The 12,504-nt window shown below is 43.3% G+C and overlaps 2 pseudogenes; one reads left to right on the forward strand and one right to left on the reverse strand.

The window, feature by feature from the left end:
• Positions 1-12,504, reverse strand: part of LOC101274314 (mitochondrial import inner membrane translocase subunit Tim29-like) — a 75,586-nt pseudogene that overhangs the window by 36,983 nt on the left and 26,099 nt on the right.
• Positions 11,277-11,377, forward strand: LOC117199499 (uncharacterized; annotated as a pseudogene).

Below are 12,504 nucleotides of genomic sequence, written 5' to 3' on the forward strand. Positions count from 1 at the left end.
CCCATATCTCCTCCCTCTCGAGCCTCCCTCCCACTCTCCCTATCCCACCCCTCTAGGCGGTCACAAAGCACCGAGCTGATCTCCCTGTGCTACGCGGCTGCTTCCCTCGTGTCCTTCCTCAGGTCTAGGACTCCGGCTGCTGTATGGAGCCGACAGGGCGACAGGAACACCAGTGGGCGGTGGGGCCACTTTCACTTTGGACTGCACATTTTATCAAGACAAGAAGCCAGGTGCTCATTGTTCCTCCCCAAATAAACATGAAGATCTGACAGCCAGGGTGCTGAGAGGAGGCCATGCAAGTAAGCAGCCCTTGAGGCTTCCTTATCTAGTAGGAACCCATCCAAAAATGTCAAGTCAACAGATATAGAGGACAAACTAGTGGTTACAGTGGGGGGGGGGGGCACGATGGGGGAGGAGATTAAGAGGTAAAAGCTATTAGGTATAAAATAAATAAGCTATGAGGATATATTGTAAAAATAAACAAATAAAAAATAATAGCGTTTGAGGGCTTCCCTGGTGGCGCAGTGTTTAAGAGTCCGCCTGCTGATGCAGGGGACACGGGTTCGTGCCCCGGTCCAGGAAGATCCCACATGCCGCGGAGCGGCTGGGCCCGTGAGCCATGGCCGCTGAGCCTGCGCTCCGCAACGGGAGAGGCCAAAACAGTGAGAGGCCCGCGTACTGCAAAAAAAAAAAAAAAAAAAAAGTAGCGTTTGATAACACTAAAACAATTTAAAGTAAAATACTTAAAAATACTGAGAAAAAAAATGTGAAGTTAGTGGGCCTGCAGGGGTGACATGGCACCCGCATTGGCCCCCCTCCATATCTCCGGGGACCTCTAGGCTATGGAAGCCTTGCCCTCCAAGCAGGGCCTGAGTGGCGGGCTGTACCTCACGGCGGGAATCTGCCGGTGGGTGATCCCTCGGATGTGCTCACACTCCAGGGGGTAGGCAGCTGCCGGATGGGGCCAGGGAGAGGATCTGAGAGAGGAGGGGACGTCCGGTTGGGAGACAGAGCAGCAGCCTCTCTTCCTGCCTTCCTCCTCACTCTGTAACTTTCAGATGCTCCAAGGGGATCCCTGTTAGCACAAATACCTGTGCCTGGTGCGTCCCTTTCTGGAAGCTCCATCCAGATATCCCTGTGATTGACACTGGACTGTATGTCTGTGTATGTGTGTGTGTGTGTGTGTGTGTGTGAGAGAGAGAGAGAGAGAGACAGAGAGACAGGGACAGAGATGGAGACAGAGAGACACAGAGAGAGATAGAAATATTATAAACAATATTTGTTTATAATAATGATGATAGCTGGGAATTCCCAGTAGTCCAGTGGTTAGGGTTCCGTGCTTCCACTGCCGGGCCCAGGTTCGATCCCTGGTCAGGGAACTAAGATTCCACAAGCCGAGTGGCGTAGCCAACAACAAAAAAAATGATGATAGCTAAATTTATCAAGGTGTTTGTCAAGTTCAGGCACCATGCTACGCTCTTCCCAGGTATCCTCTCATGGGTTCTATGAATATTCCCATTGCACAGATCGAGGACTGAGTCTCAGAAAGGTTAAGTGACTTACGCAAGGTCACACTGAGTAAGTGGAGTAGCTGGGCCTCACACCCAGGCAGGTCAAACTGCAGAAACCGGGTCTGTAATCATCACGGTGGGTGGTTAGACACCTGCAGGATGTGTTCCAGGCGGTGCACAAGTGTGTGTGTGTATGTGTGTGAGTGTACATGTGTGTCCTCTTGTGTGCACATGTATGGAGAAGGTCGTAGCTGAGAATACAGAATGGAGCCAGATGGCATGGGTTTGAAATCCAGATGTTATGTCTCATCTGTGCTATCTCAGGCAGGTAACTTACACCTCTCTGTGCCTCCACTGCATCATCTGTAAATTAGGCACAATAGTATCTAGCTCATCGGCTTGTGTCCACTTAGAAGGGTGACGTGTGTATGAAGTCTTATGTAAATGCTGGATATTAGTTATTAGCAGCAGTAATCACATATCATTGTTGAGTAAATGAGAGAGGTATCAAATGTTTATTGATAAACATAATAATAATAGCATTTACTGGCAGCCCACCTTGATGCAGTGCTGTGAATACAGTCCCTGATTTAGACCTCCCAACTCTACTGTGAGGTAGGTATCATTATTTCCATTTTATCCAGGAGGAATTGAGTCTCAGAAATATTAAATAATTGGCCCAAAGACAAATATCTAGGAGAGGTCAGAACAGAGACACAAACCTTGATCTCCGTGCTTTCCTGTCTTACACACTTTTTGTGGGTTCATTTGTTCATTTGAACAAATACCTTTCATACAGACTTAGAATTTTTTTTCCGAATTGGGAATTGTGCCCATCTGCCTGCCTGAGAAAAGTTTGCACAGAGCTGCTTTTGAATAGCGACCTCTTGTAGCTTTTTAATTGCCACTATCTCTTTGAACATTTGGAATTTGTAATGAAATCACTTTCCAACCCTGATTCATCCCAAATTCAATATTCTGTTTCCTTTCAGCTTTTTTTTGTTTCCCGAGCAATGAAAAGATTGGTAACTTTATAAAACATCTAAAAGTGCGGTGGAAGTTTCCTGGGGCTTCAAGTGTTGTGTTATGTTATCTTTGGAAAAACTTTGAAGTCCCACCGGTGTAATAGAAGCCGTTATTATGTCATGGAGCTGATTAGCATGCCTATGGGAAACATTAATTCATGCTGACATCATAGCTGGGTTTGCAATCAATCAGTTTGTTTTGCTTCTTCTTGTTCCCCGCCTACCCCACAAGCCACCCCTTGGTGCTCTTCACGTAAAGGTGATGGGCTGACTTTCTGAGGATAATGGAACATGTAAGGATGCCTCCAGATGAGGCTGAACTGAACCACAGAAGAGGCCACCTCGTGACAGCCCTGGGAGGAAATGGCGAAACAAAGCTTTTGACAGAAGCAGGGAGAAGGCTGCTGGCCCTTTGATTTGCCTTGAAAGGTTTTGATTTAGTTGGCATTCAGACTCTTGATATATAAAACTTTTTAACTCAGTAGTCTGCACGGCTGCCTGAATCCATTTGGTTCCGGTCAGTTATGATTAAGCTGATTGCTGGTGGCTCCGGTGTGGTGAGGGGCAGCGCTGGCCTTCGTTGGGTGAGGCTAGCACATTCCAAACTGTCTTATCCTTCGGCCCAAAAGTACATCTCATTGACAAAGGAAGCTGTAAAGAGGAGACCTGTAGACTCCTATTATCTCAAATTGTTAATATTTAACATGCATTAAAGAGCTATCTTTCTGTTCGCCACGTGCAATTAATTTAATCACCAATGCACTGTTAACTTATCTATCAGAAATGTGAATTTTTTCACGATGTATTAATCTGGTAATGATGTCTTTCCTTTTACCTTTAGATGTAGTATTATTATTTTATGTTATGTGGCATGTTCTCTTGGGAACTAGGGAGAAATTACAGGAAGTGTTGGGAAGAGCCTAATGACAGCTGGTTTGGGGTAGGGAAGGTTCAGGGTATTTCTAGTCTGAACGGAACTTGGGGCTCCCTTTCTCCTGGGCATGTGTGACCTGCTCTGCTCCCTCTCTCGACCTCTAGATTTATGTAGCTTGGAAAGCCAGGGTGATCAGTTCCCTGGGTCAATTTTTGACCTGGAAGATGGAAACTCTGTAGTCTATGGTGAATCAAGGAAGGAGAAAATTGGGGAAGGGAGGTGTTATTTTAGATGCCTATGTAAATAGCTGTATTTTCATAGCTGGGTCCCATTTTGCCACAGTTATAAGCTGCCCCCCACCCCAAGCTCCCTTTCTGAAAAGCCCATCACATTCACAACTGCCTGCTCAGAATCTGCTTTCTCCCATTAGATTCAGGCTGCCTGAAGGCAAGAACGTGTCTGCCTTGTTCACCAAAGTGAGAACCTACTATGTGTTAGATACTGTCCTGGACCTCAGGGTTATAGAGATGAGTAAGGTATGGTTCCTGCCCTCCAGATGTCATACTCTTATGAACAAAACAGTCATGCATTCAGATAAACAAAAGAATATTTGGAAAATGTCCCAAGCGAGGTCTGTCTTACATGCAGTAGCATGCAGTAGGAACAGAGGGGGACCGACTTCATAGCAGAAGTGAGGTTTGCACTAATTCGAAAGGTACTTGGGGATTTCTCCTAGCAGAGAAATTGGGGTGGGGTGCTGTGTTTTTGGTCACCTGCAAGAAACCCAGAATGGCTCCATTACAGGGGGTCCCCCGGGAGAGAGAAAGAGAAAGGAACAGGTAGGGAGTTCTGAAGCTCAGAAAGGCAAAATGACTTGCCCATGGTTGCACAGCAGAGAGAGCTGGGAGTTGAAGGCAAGTCTACTCATAAACCCAGTACTCTTTTGGCTGGATAATAGTTCGCATGGGCTGCCCATGGGGAGAAAACACATCCCTAGTATCAGGATTCTCTCCAGGCGGCCCTATTTGCCTGCAGCAGACTTCCAGTTAACACATAACTTTCAAGCCCCAAATTCTAAGTGCCCAACCTATGGGGAGGACAGAGGTTTAAAAAAATTCATAAGTATCATGTTGGAGAATGGGACTTTTGCAAAAATGAAACAGCATATAATATAGATAGAAACTGCTATAGAAATCCCCCTTCCCAGCTGAACTGTTGGTCCACAATGATCTATTGTCCTTATTTTATTTTTTTCCTCCAGTTCACGCTAGGTGTACCTTTATTTTATTTTTTCTATTCTATTCTATTTTCTATATTACATTTCATTTTTTATTTTCCCCTTCTGTGTCCTATCCTGACTCCAGATCTCTAACTCCACGTACATGCATCCTTGCTGGTGAATTTAGTTGAGGCTCTTCTAATCCGCCCCTCCATACACTGATATGTGCATCTCCTGGAACGCATTCTGTATCTGTGCTAAAATTAGTTGGCATTGGACTACCAATCTCATTCTGTGAGCCCTGGGCACCACGCTGTTATCAAACTCATTAATATATTTCTATATCAAAATGTATGAATATTTACACTAAGTGGAATATGAAGAGACTCTAAGGGGCCTCATGTCAGTTCAGGTCAAGTTCTGCCTCCAAATAAGTTTGTGCCAAAGTTTTGAAAAAAGTTCATATTTTCAGAGCTTTTAAGAATTGCAGATAGGGGACTGTGGACCATTTTACTCCTCCGTTCCGCCTCTGATGGACCCCTCTGAATTTCCAACTCTGCCAGTTTGAACAGTGCTTCAAAAGCAGGCCTCATCCACGTCTTCCTGTGAAACTTTGGGAGAAAGTCTCTGGGGTAGACACCCCAGAGAAGAGGGTGTCCTGGGATCTTAGGACCTGTGCATTTTTACTCTCACTAACTACTGCCAGATTCATTCCTCTGCAAAATACCTGTAGCAGTTAACCCCCCGCCAGCAGGACATGAAGGAGAGTTCCTGTTTCCTAACATCCTCACCATCACTTAATATTATGTGATTGTCTAATTCTTTTTTCCAGTTTGAAGGGTGTAAAGTGCCACATCACAATCTTGTTCTGATTTGCCTTTCTCTGACTATCAGTGCACATGAACTTTGTAAATATGTTAGCTCTTCTTGTTTTCTCTACTGGGAAACACCTATTCATATCCTTTTAGTTTCGCATCTTTTTTTCCCCCCACTATATCATTTGTTCTTTGGGGTTTTGACTACAAATCATTATCTACTCCAAGGTCACAAGCACATTTATCTTATCTGCTTACTATATTTCTTAAGTTTTACTGTTCATCAGTTCAGTCTTTAATTCATCCAATTTATCTAGTGCTTATGTTTTTGTCTATGGTGTGATGTATAATCCAACTTTTTCTCTATGCTATGAGTCAGTTTCTCCTTTTACCAAATAATCTGTACTTTCCCTATCGATGGGTGGTGCTCCCTCCCTTAGATACAAATGAAGTAGAAAATCCTACAAGGACATTGGTTGGAATTACAGTTGACCCTCGAACAATACAGGTATTAGGGGTGGCAACCCTACACATATTCAAAAATTCACGTATAACATTACAGTTGGCCCTCCAATACAGATACCATGGATCACGTGGTACTGTAGTATGTAGTCATTGAAAAAAAATCTGTGTACTTTGTTGTGTATGTGGACCTGCATAGTTGAAACCCATGTTGTTCAAAGGTCAGTTGTACTGTAGTACATATTTAGTGGGAAAAAATTCACATATAAGTGGACCGGCACAGTTCAAACCCATATTGTTCAAGGGTCAACTGTATATATTTATTTAGGGAGATTTAACATCTTTTATAGCTCATTTAGTCCTCACAAGAACACGGTGAGTTAGATCTTCTATCCTCAATTTACAAAGAAGGAAACAGAAGCTCCAAGAAACTAAATAAACCAGTTATTGAGTGGTAGAGCAAGGATTCAAACCCAGATCTGACTTTCTGAGGGTTTTTATTATTATTATTGCACCTTTGTCTTTAGTATTACTAATCTGCCTTTCTCTTGTCCTTGTAAATGTATATCCTTGCTTATTTATTTATGACCAACCAATCCCTCATAACCTGCTTTCCTTTAGCTACAAAAATAACCCAAGGGTAGTAGTTGCCAAAGCAGCTTGATAGCCTATATATATATACATATATTTTTTCTACCTGAAACACAGGGGAATCTCTTGACTGCCTGCCACAGGAAGCAAGAACAAAAGCTTTGAGATTCCGTCTGCCCTCAAATCAGATCAGGATCTTGGAGAAGTGACCTGTTCTACAAGTAAAACAAAAATGAATAGACTCTATAACTAATTTCCATTTTCCATTTTTAATACCTCTGATGAATGAAAGAATATCTGATGGCTGAACTTAAATTTGAAGTTTATAAAGAATCTCTAATTTGATCTAAAAAAATATCATAAAATATTTATGGTATAAAAATAAGTAGAAAGTAATAAGAGCGATGATAAATTATATAGTCATAGTTCTTTATAGTTGTCAGAGCATATTAATGCTCTTTGTTTCTTTTGGTTCTTCCAACGGTCTTTTAAAGCAGGTAAACTGAGCCCCCATTTTACAGACAAAGAAATTGAGGCATGGAGTTTTACCCAAGCCCAGCTGATTGTGTGAATTCCCCCAGCTCTTCACCTCTAACTGTATTCATCCTCTTTGCCATCTATCTTTAAAATTCTTCCCATTGAGAGGCAGAATATATTTCCCCAACCACTGATTCTGTGTTTGACCATGTAATTTGCTTTGGTTCATAGGATGTTAGCAGACATGGCTAAAGCAGAGGTTTGAAAGTGCTTGGTGTGCTTGCCTGCATGTTTCTGCTTGCTTTCTTGCTTTTTGGTTATTACAATAAGGACAATCCAGGCTGGCCAGCTATTCCAAGGAGTAAAGTAAGAGACATCTGGAGCAAAGCTTCCCCAAATAAGATGCCCTGGCCAAGCCCTACCTGGAGCAGAGCCTCCCACTGACCTGCAGATTCATGAGTTTAATTATTTATGATTGTTGCCTTAAGCCACATAGTTTGGAAGATAGTTTGTTACACAGCAGTAGCTAACTGATACATCAAGGTAAACCAGCTAGTAAGTTGTAGAGCTGAAATTAGAATCTAGATCTTCAAACATGTAGTTCTACACACTTTCAACTATGCTAAGTTGCTTTTCATGCAGAGAGACATTTATTTGGGTGTGAAAATGCCTCAGGATGGAGTCTTTTCTGGTCAGGGACTGTGTCTCACTCTTCTTTGATTCCTCAGATCCTAGTCCAGTCCCTTGCACATGGTAGGTAGTCAGGATATGTTCAGTAAATAAATAAGAGATAAAAAATTGCCATACCTCCATCCCTTTGGTCTTATTTTTACAGTTTCTGGTTAATAAAAATAAAGTCAAAATGGAAGGTATATTGATCAGTGAAAATCACCGTCTAAAAACTGGTCCCAGCAACTGCACAAAGAGGGAACAGTCATCCTTTTCTTTCAGACATCTGTCCATATGTGGCATATTTCCTCTCTGAAGAAAGATCAAACCCCATAAAATGCATCATTTATATGCCACTCCCCATTATGAACCAGCATGGAGACAATTAATGAGAAGCAAAGGCTAAAAGAAGAGTCCACGGGTTGGATTCAGGCAGACTGTGGTGAAAATGCACTGTCCTTTGGGAATTACACACAGGAAAAAAGAACAAACATCGTGCCTGATTCCCTGCCTGCCCCCCACCCTCACCTCCATCTCCACTTCCCCCGTCACAACAACAGCTTGAGGTAGAGAATTTGTATAACCCACATGGAGAGCTTTTTCCTCTGATTTTTTAATCTCAGAAGTCCAACAGTGGCGATGAAGGTAGCTGTGACATTTGCAATTTTCCATGCACCAGCCCATTCCATTTCCTTTCCTGGTGCTGCTTCCATGGTACAGTAAACCTCCAGCTCTGACAATAATTATAGCCGGAATAATATGAAGGGAGTAATAGGAACAAAGTGTCGCTGTAATTGCCTTTTCATTATTTGCTAACAGTTACTTATTCAGTCACAGGGAGAAATTACACAGTAATTGGTTGACAATGGGGAAGCAATCGCTGAATCCCACAACTATGATATTTTTGCTTGTTGGGCTTTAGCTCTTTTATTCATATTTTGATTAAACAGCTGGAGCATTAAACTGACATATGAATGTATCCTTGGTCAAATTCCGATGTGATTGTTTCTACCCCATTCAAAATGTTGAATTTAAACTAGCACCTACAGTAGAGCTGTAAATAGTCTATTGACTTTCAAATAAATCCCTCCTCTTTACTCCAGTTCATAAAGAAGGCATGGTGGGTGTAATAGCACAGACTATTTTTTTTTTTTAACAAATCAGTTTTCAGTTGGGTGTTTTCAAAAGGAAAAAAAATATGGAATCACGTGGTGGTATCTTCCTGCCTTCAGATTTTTCTCAAATTTAACTTTCTAAACTCAAGGTCTTTATAAATAGAGTCCTAGAAAACATTCACTTTCACTTTCTCCTACAGGTAGAGAAACTGAGGTCCAGAAAGGGAGCTGTTCAGGGCTATCCGGCTCTCTACTCTTTTTAGGACTAGAAACCAGAATGCTGACTCTTAGTACTTCATCTCAACTGTCTTCTGGCTCCACATTTGCATGCAGGAGGACTAGGAAAGCAAGACAGGTAAGATCTACGCCTGCGCCTGCACAAGCGTGCATCTCCACATGCGTGCATGCGCTCACGCACACGTGCGCGAGCACACACACACACTACACGGGTAGATACTATATGTTGCTTGACTGTGGGATGTCATTTAAGTGGTGTTTACAATCTCCATTGGTAAGCTTCATGGGTACTGTAAGGAACGGCACCAAAAACGGAGGAGAGCTTAAACAAGCTTTATTTGGGAACGCTCCCGGGCGAGGTTCACTGGTCCGAGGGAAAGGGGCCAGAGAAGTCGCGCCCGGGTGCGGGCGCGAACAAAATTTATAGGGGTGGACACAGGGGAGGTGCTTGCTGTGTGAAGCAGCCCTTTTTTGGTAATCTCTCGGGTGTTGTGGCAATGTCAGGTGTCGGTTGCATCAGCCTCAGAGCCATTGGTTCCGCCCCTCGGGGAGCGGGAAGACCGGGGCCGAGTGGTGTGGCAATGTCAGGTGTTGGTTGCATCAGCCACTTTGGCGGGGGTTCCGTCTGGCTCCCTGGGCCCTTCCCCGGACCTGCTGGCCTTACAGGTACCACCTTTCCTTGGATTATTCCAGGCATCCAAGGACCTAGGCTAGGGCTCTGTGTGTCATGACACCTTGCGAAATGTTTGATGATGATAACAGAGCGAGAAGATCTAATTCTTAGGGTCCAAGCTTAGGAATCTTTTTACTCTTGGTGATATAAATGTTATCTTGGTTAAACAGCAGAGTGTTGAGTTGGTGTCCTTGTGGCAATTGCAGAAGCAGCTGAGAAGGTGCATTGTAAAGAATACATTCATGTTTGTATGTATGTGTATGCATGTGTCTATATCAGAGGCTGGTGATGAAAGATGGAAACGCTGCCCTAAAGTCTTCATTTAACGATGGAAATTTTCTGTTTAGGGGGTAGAATGCACTAGATCATATGCATGGGGACTTGAACCCACTTCGGTATGCAGGTAAAAGAACCTCAAGGCCATGACTCTGAGGAATTGGTTATGTATAGGAAAGATATGTGGGAACAGGATGGGTCTAAAGCTATGACTAACTCGGAAAGTCAGGAAATAAGCTTGGTGCTTCATACATGATCTTATTTAATTCTCACAGTAGCTCTAAGGGGCAAAGTTTCTCATCTTCATTTCATAGATAGAGACTAAGTCTTAGAGAGATTAAGGGACTTGCTCCAGATCACCAAGCTAGTGAGTGGGAGAACCAGTGAATAAAACCCAGAAGCTAAACTTTGTCCCTTGAAGTCGTTGCTGGCCTTTAGCCACTTGCAAGTAATTGGAACTTACCTAATTTTCCAAGTCAATCCACAGTCAACATTGTTTGATGTCTACCCTCTAAGTGCACCATGGGGATTCACAGGCAAATGAAAAGTTCCTCTCCTTGAGATGCTTAACCTCTCCTAGTGGAAACCATGAAGCAAGGCATGGATGAGTCAGTCCAGCATAGAGGCCACTCCTATAACCGTGGTGACTCGGTTTAAGTTGCCCCAGAAGCAGACCCTGAGACAAAGACTCAAGTGCAACTAGTTTATTTGGAAGGTGATGCCAAGAAATGTGGATACAGGGTAAGGAGTCAGACAAAAAGGGCAGGAAGCCAACACGGGGTGCCTTGAAGGTTATTGCCAAGGACATCGGGGCCCCATTTTCCTGGGAGAATTCTAAGAGGCAGTGGCAATGAGGCTTCCGTGTTATCCTGACCTGAGGGTGAGGGAATTGGGGTATGTATCCTCAGTGCCCTGTCCATCACTGTTAAGGGCTGCTTCTCAAGGTATTAACTCTTTGCATTTCCAGTTTACTCTGTGCACAAGTTCAGGGTACACCAGCAGCCAGAAAGAGCCCTTGGTAAAGATTTGCCGGTGGTCTCACTGAGCATCCTTCTGTATGAGTGCCAAGGTGATATGGGTGGGGAGCTGGCAGTGTCTGTCACCATGGTGACAGGCAAAGTGTGTCCCAGAGTGGGTGGTATTGCTGAGTAAGACTTCAAAGGTGAACGAAAGGGCATTCTAGAGCATGGTCGCCACCTGAACGGGGTGTAACTTGAGATCATCAATCTCTAAGAGCTGCCAGGCTCCGTACCAGGGGCAGAAATTGTCTGAAATGCCAGATTCAATCCCAATGAAATCATCTCCTGCTCACTACATAAAGCCCATATTCCCATCGCTTCTCGGCCTTTTGGCTAAGATCAAGTGTAGTATAAAGCCCATATTCTTGTCCTGGTATTCAACGCTATTCACAATGCAACCTCAGTTTACCTCTTGACAAGTTCTGAGTAATACACCCTGGGCTTGGATTCCTGTGTTGCTGCCTAGTCTCGCCTTTGAGACGCTGCCAATCCTTAAGGCTCTCAGCTCCAAGCCTGCCTCCTATACAGCCTTTCACGACCAGCTTGGGTGGAGACCATTCTCTGCCCCCTACTCCTGGCCTGACACACTTACGCAGCCTCCGTAACTTCCAGTGATAAAAGCCACAATCTCTTTTCTGCATTTCCCAAATACTTGGAGCTCTAGAAATTGAAAGAGTTTTGCTTTTGGTATCATTTGTTTGTTTTGCTTTTTAAAAAATCTTATATGGTAGCAAAATCTGACCTGAACTGCCATGAAGCTATTTCTAGTTCTTATTTGATCTAAATATTCACATATTTCACTACATAAATATTCATGTATTTGGTTACAGAGTACAGCCCCAGATCCTGCTGTGATTTTCTATGTGTACCATATTTCTTCTCTAAAATCTTTTTATCTGCACCATATTTCTTTTCTATAATTTTTATATGTGTGTCATATTTCTTTTCTAAAATCTGAAAAATTCTGAATTATAAAACACGTATCTCTGGCTCACATGATTCAGACATGGGGATTTGAGCCTGTAATAATAATAATAATAATAGGCAGTACTGTAGTCCATTCTAAGAATTTTATATATTTAATGATTTTAATCCTCATAAGGACCCAAGAAGATGAGTTCTAGTAATAACTCTATTTTCCTAACATCGCTTAGGAAACTAAGGTTCAGAGATGTTATGTAACTTGCTCCAGGTCACACAGCTTGCAAGTGCTGGAACCAGGATTTGAACTTAAGGCAGTCTGGCAGAGTCAAAGCTCTTACTTGCTCACTGGGCTTCTTCTAACTCTGAATGTCCAGCCTTGGAGTTGTACCTAGCACCCAGCTCAGACTTACCGTCTGGCTTGTCCCTGAGTGTTCTCCTGGGGAGCCTGTTTCCTTCTGAGTCTGAATTCTTGACTTGGAGCTTTAAGCCACCAGCATTGAGTTGGTGCTGGATATTTATCTCCCTGGAATGAGAGTTTCTGGAGCTTCTTGCAAACTTCAGTGGTCCTCAACTCCTCAGTCCACAGCCTCAGGAAGAGCAACTTGCCTCTTGCAGCC

This window comes from Orcinus orca, chromosome 20 (genome assembly GCF_937001465.1).
Source record: "Orcinus orca chromosome 20, mOrcOrc1.1, whole genome shotgun sequence".
Taxonomy (NCBI): Eukaryota; Metazoa; Chordata; class Mammalia; order Artiodactyla; family Delphinidae; genus Orcinus; species Orcinus orca.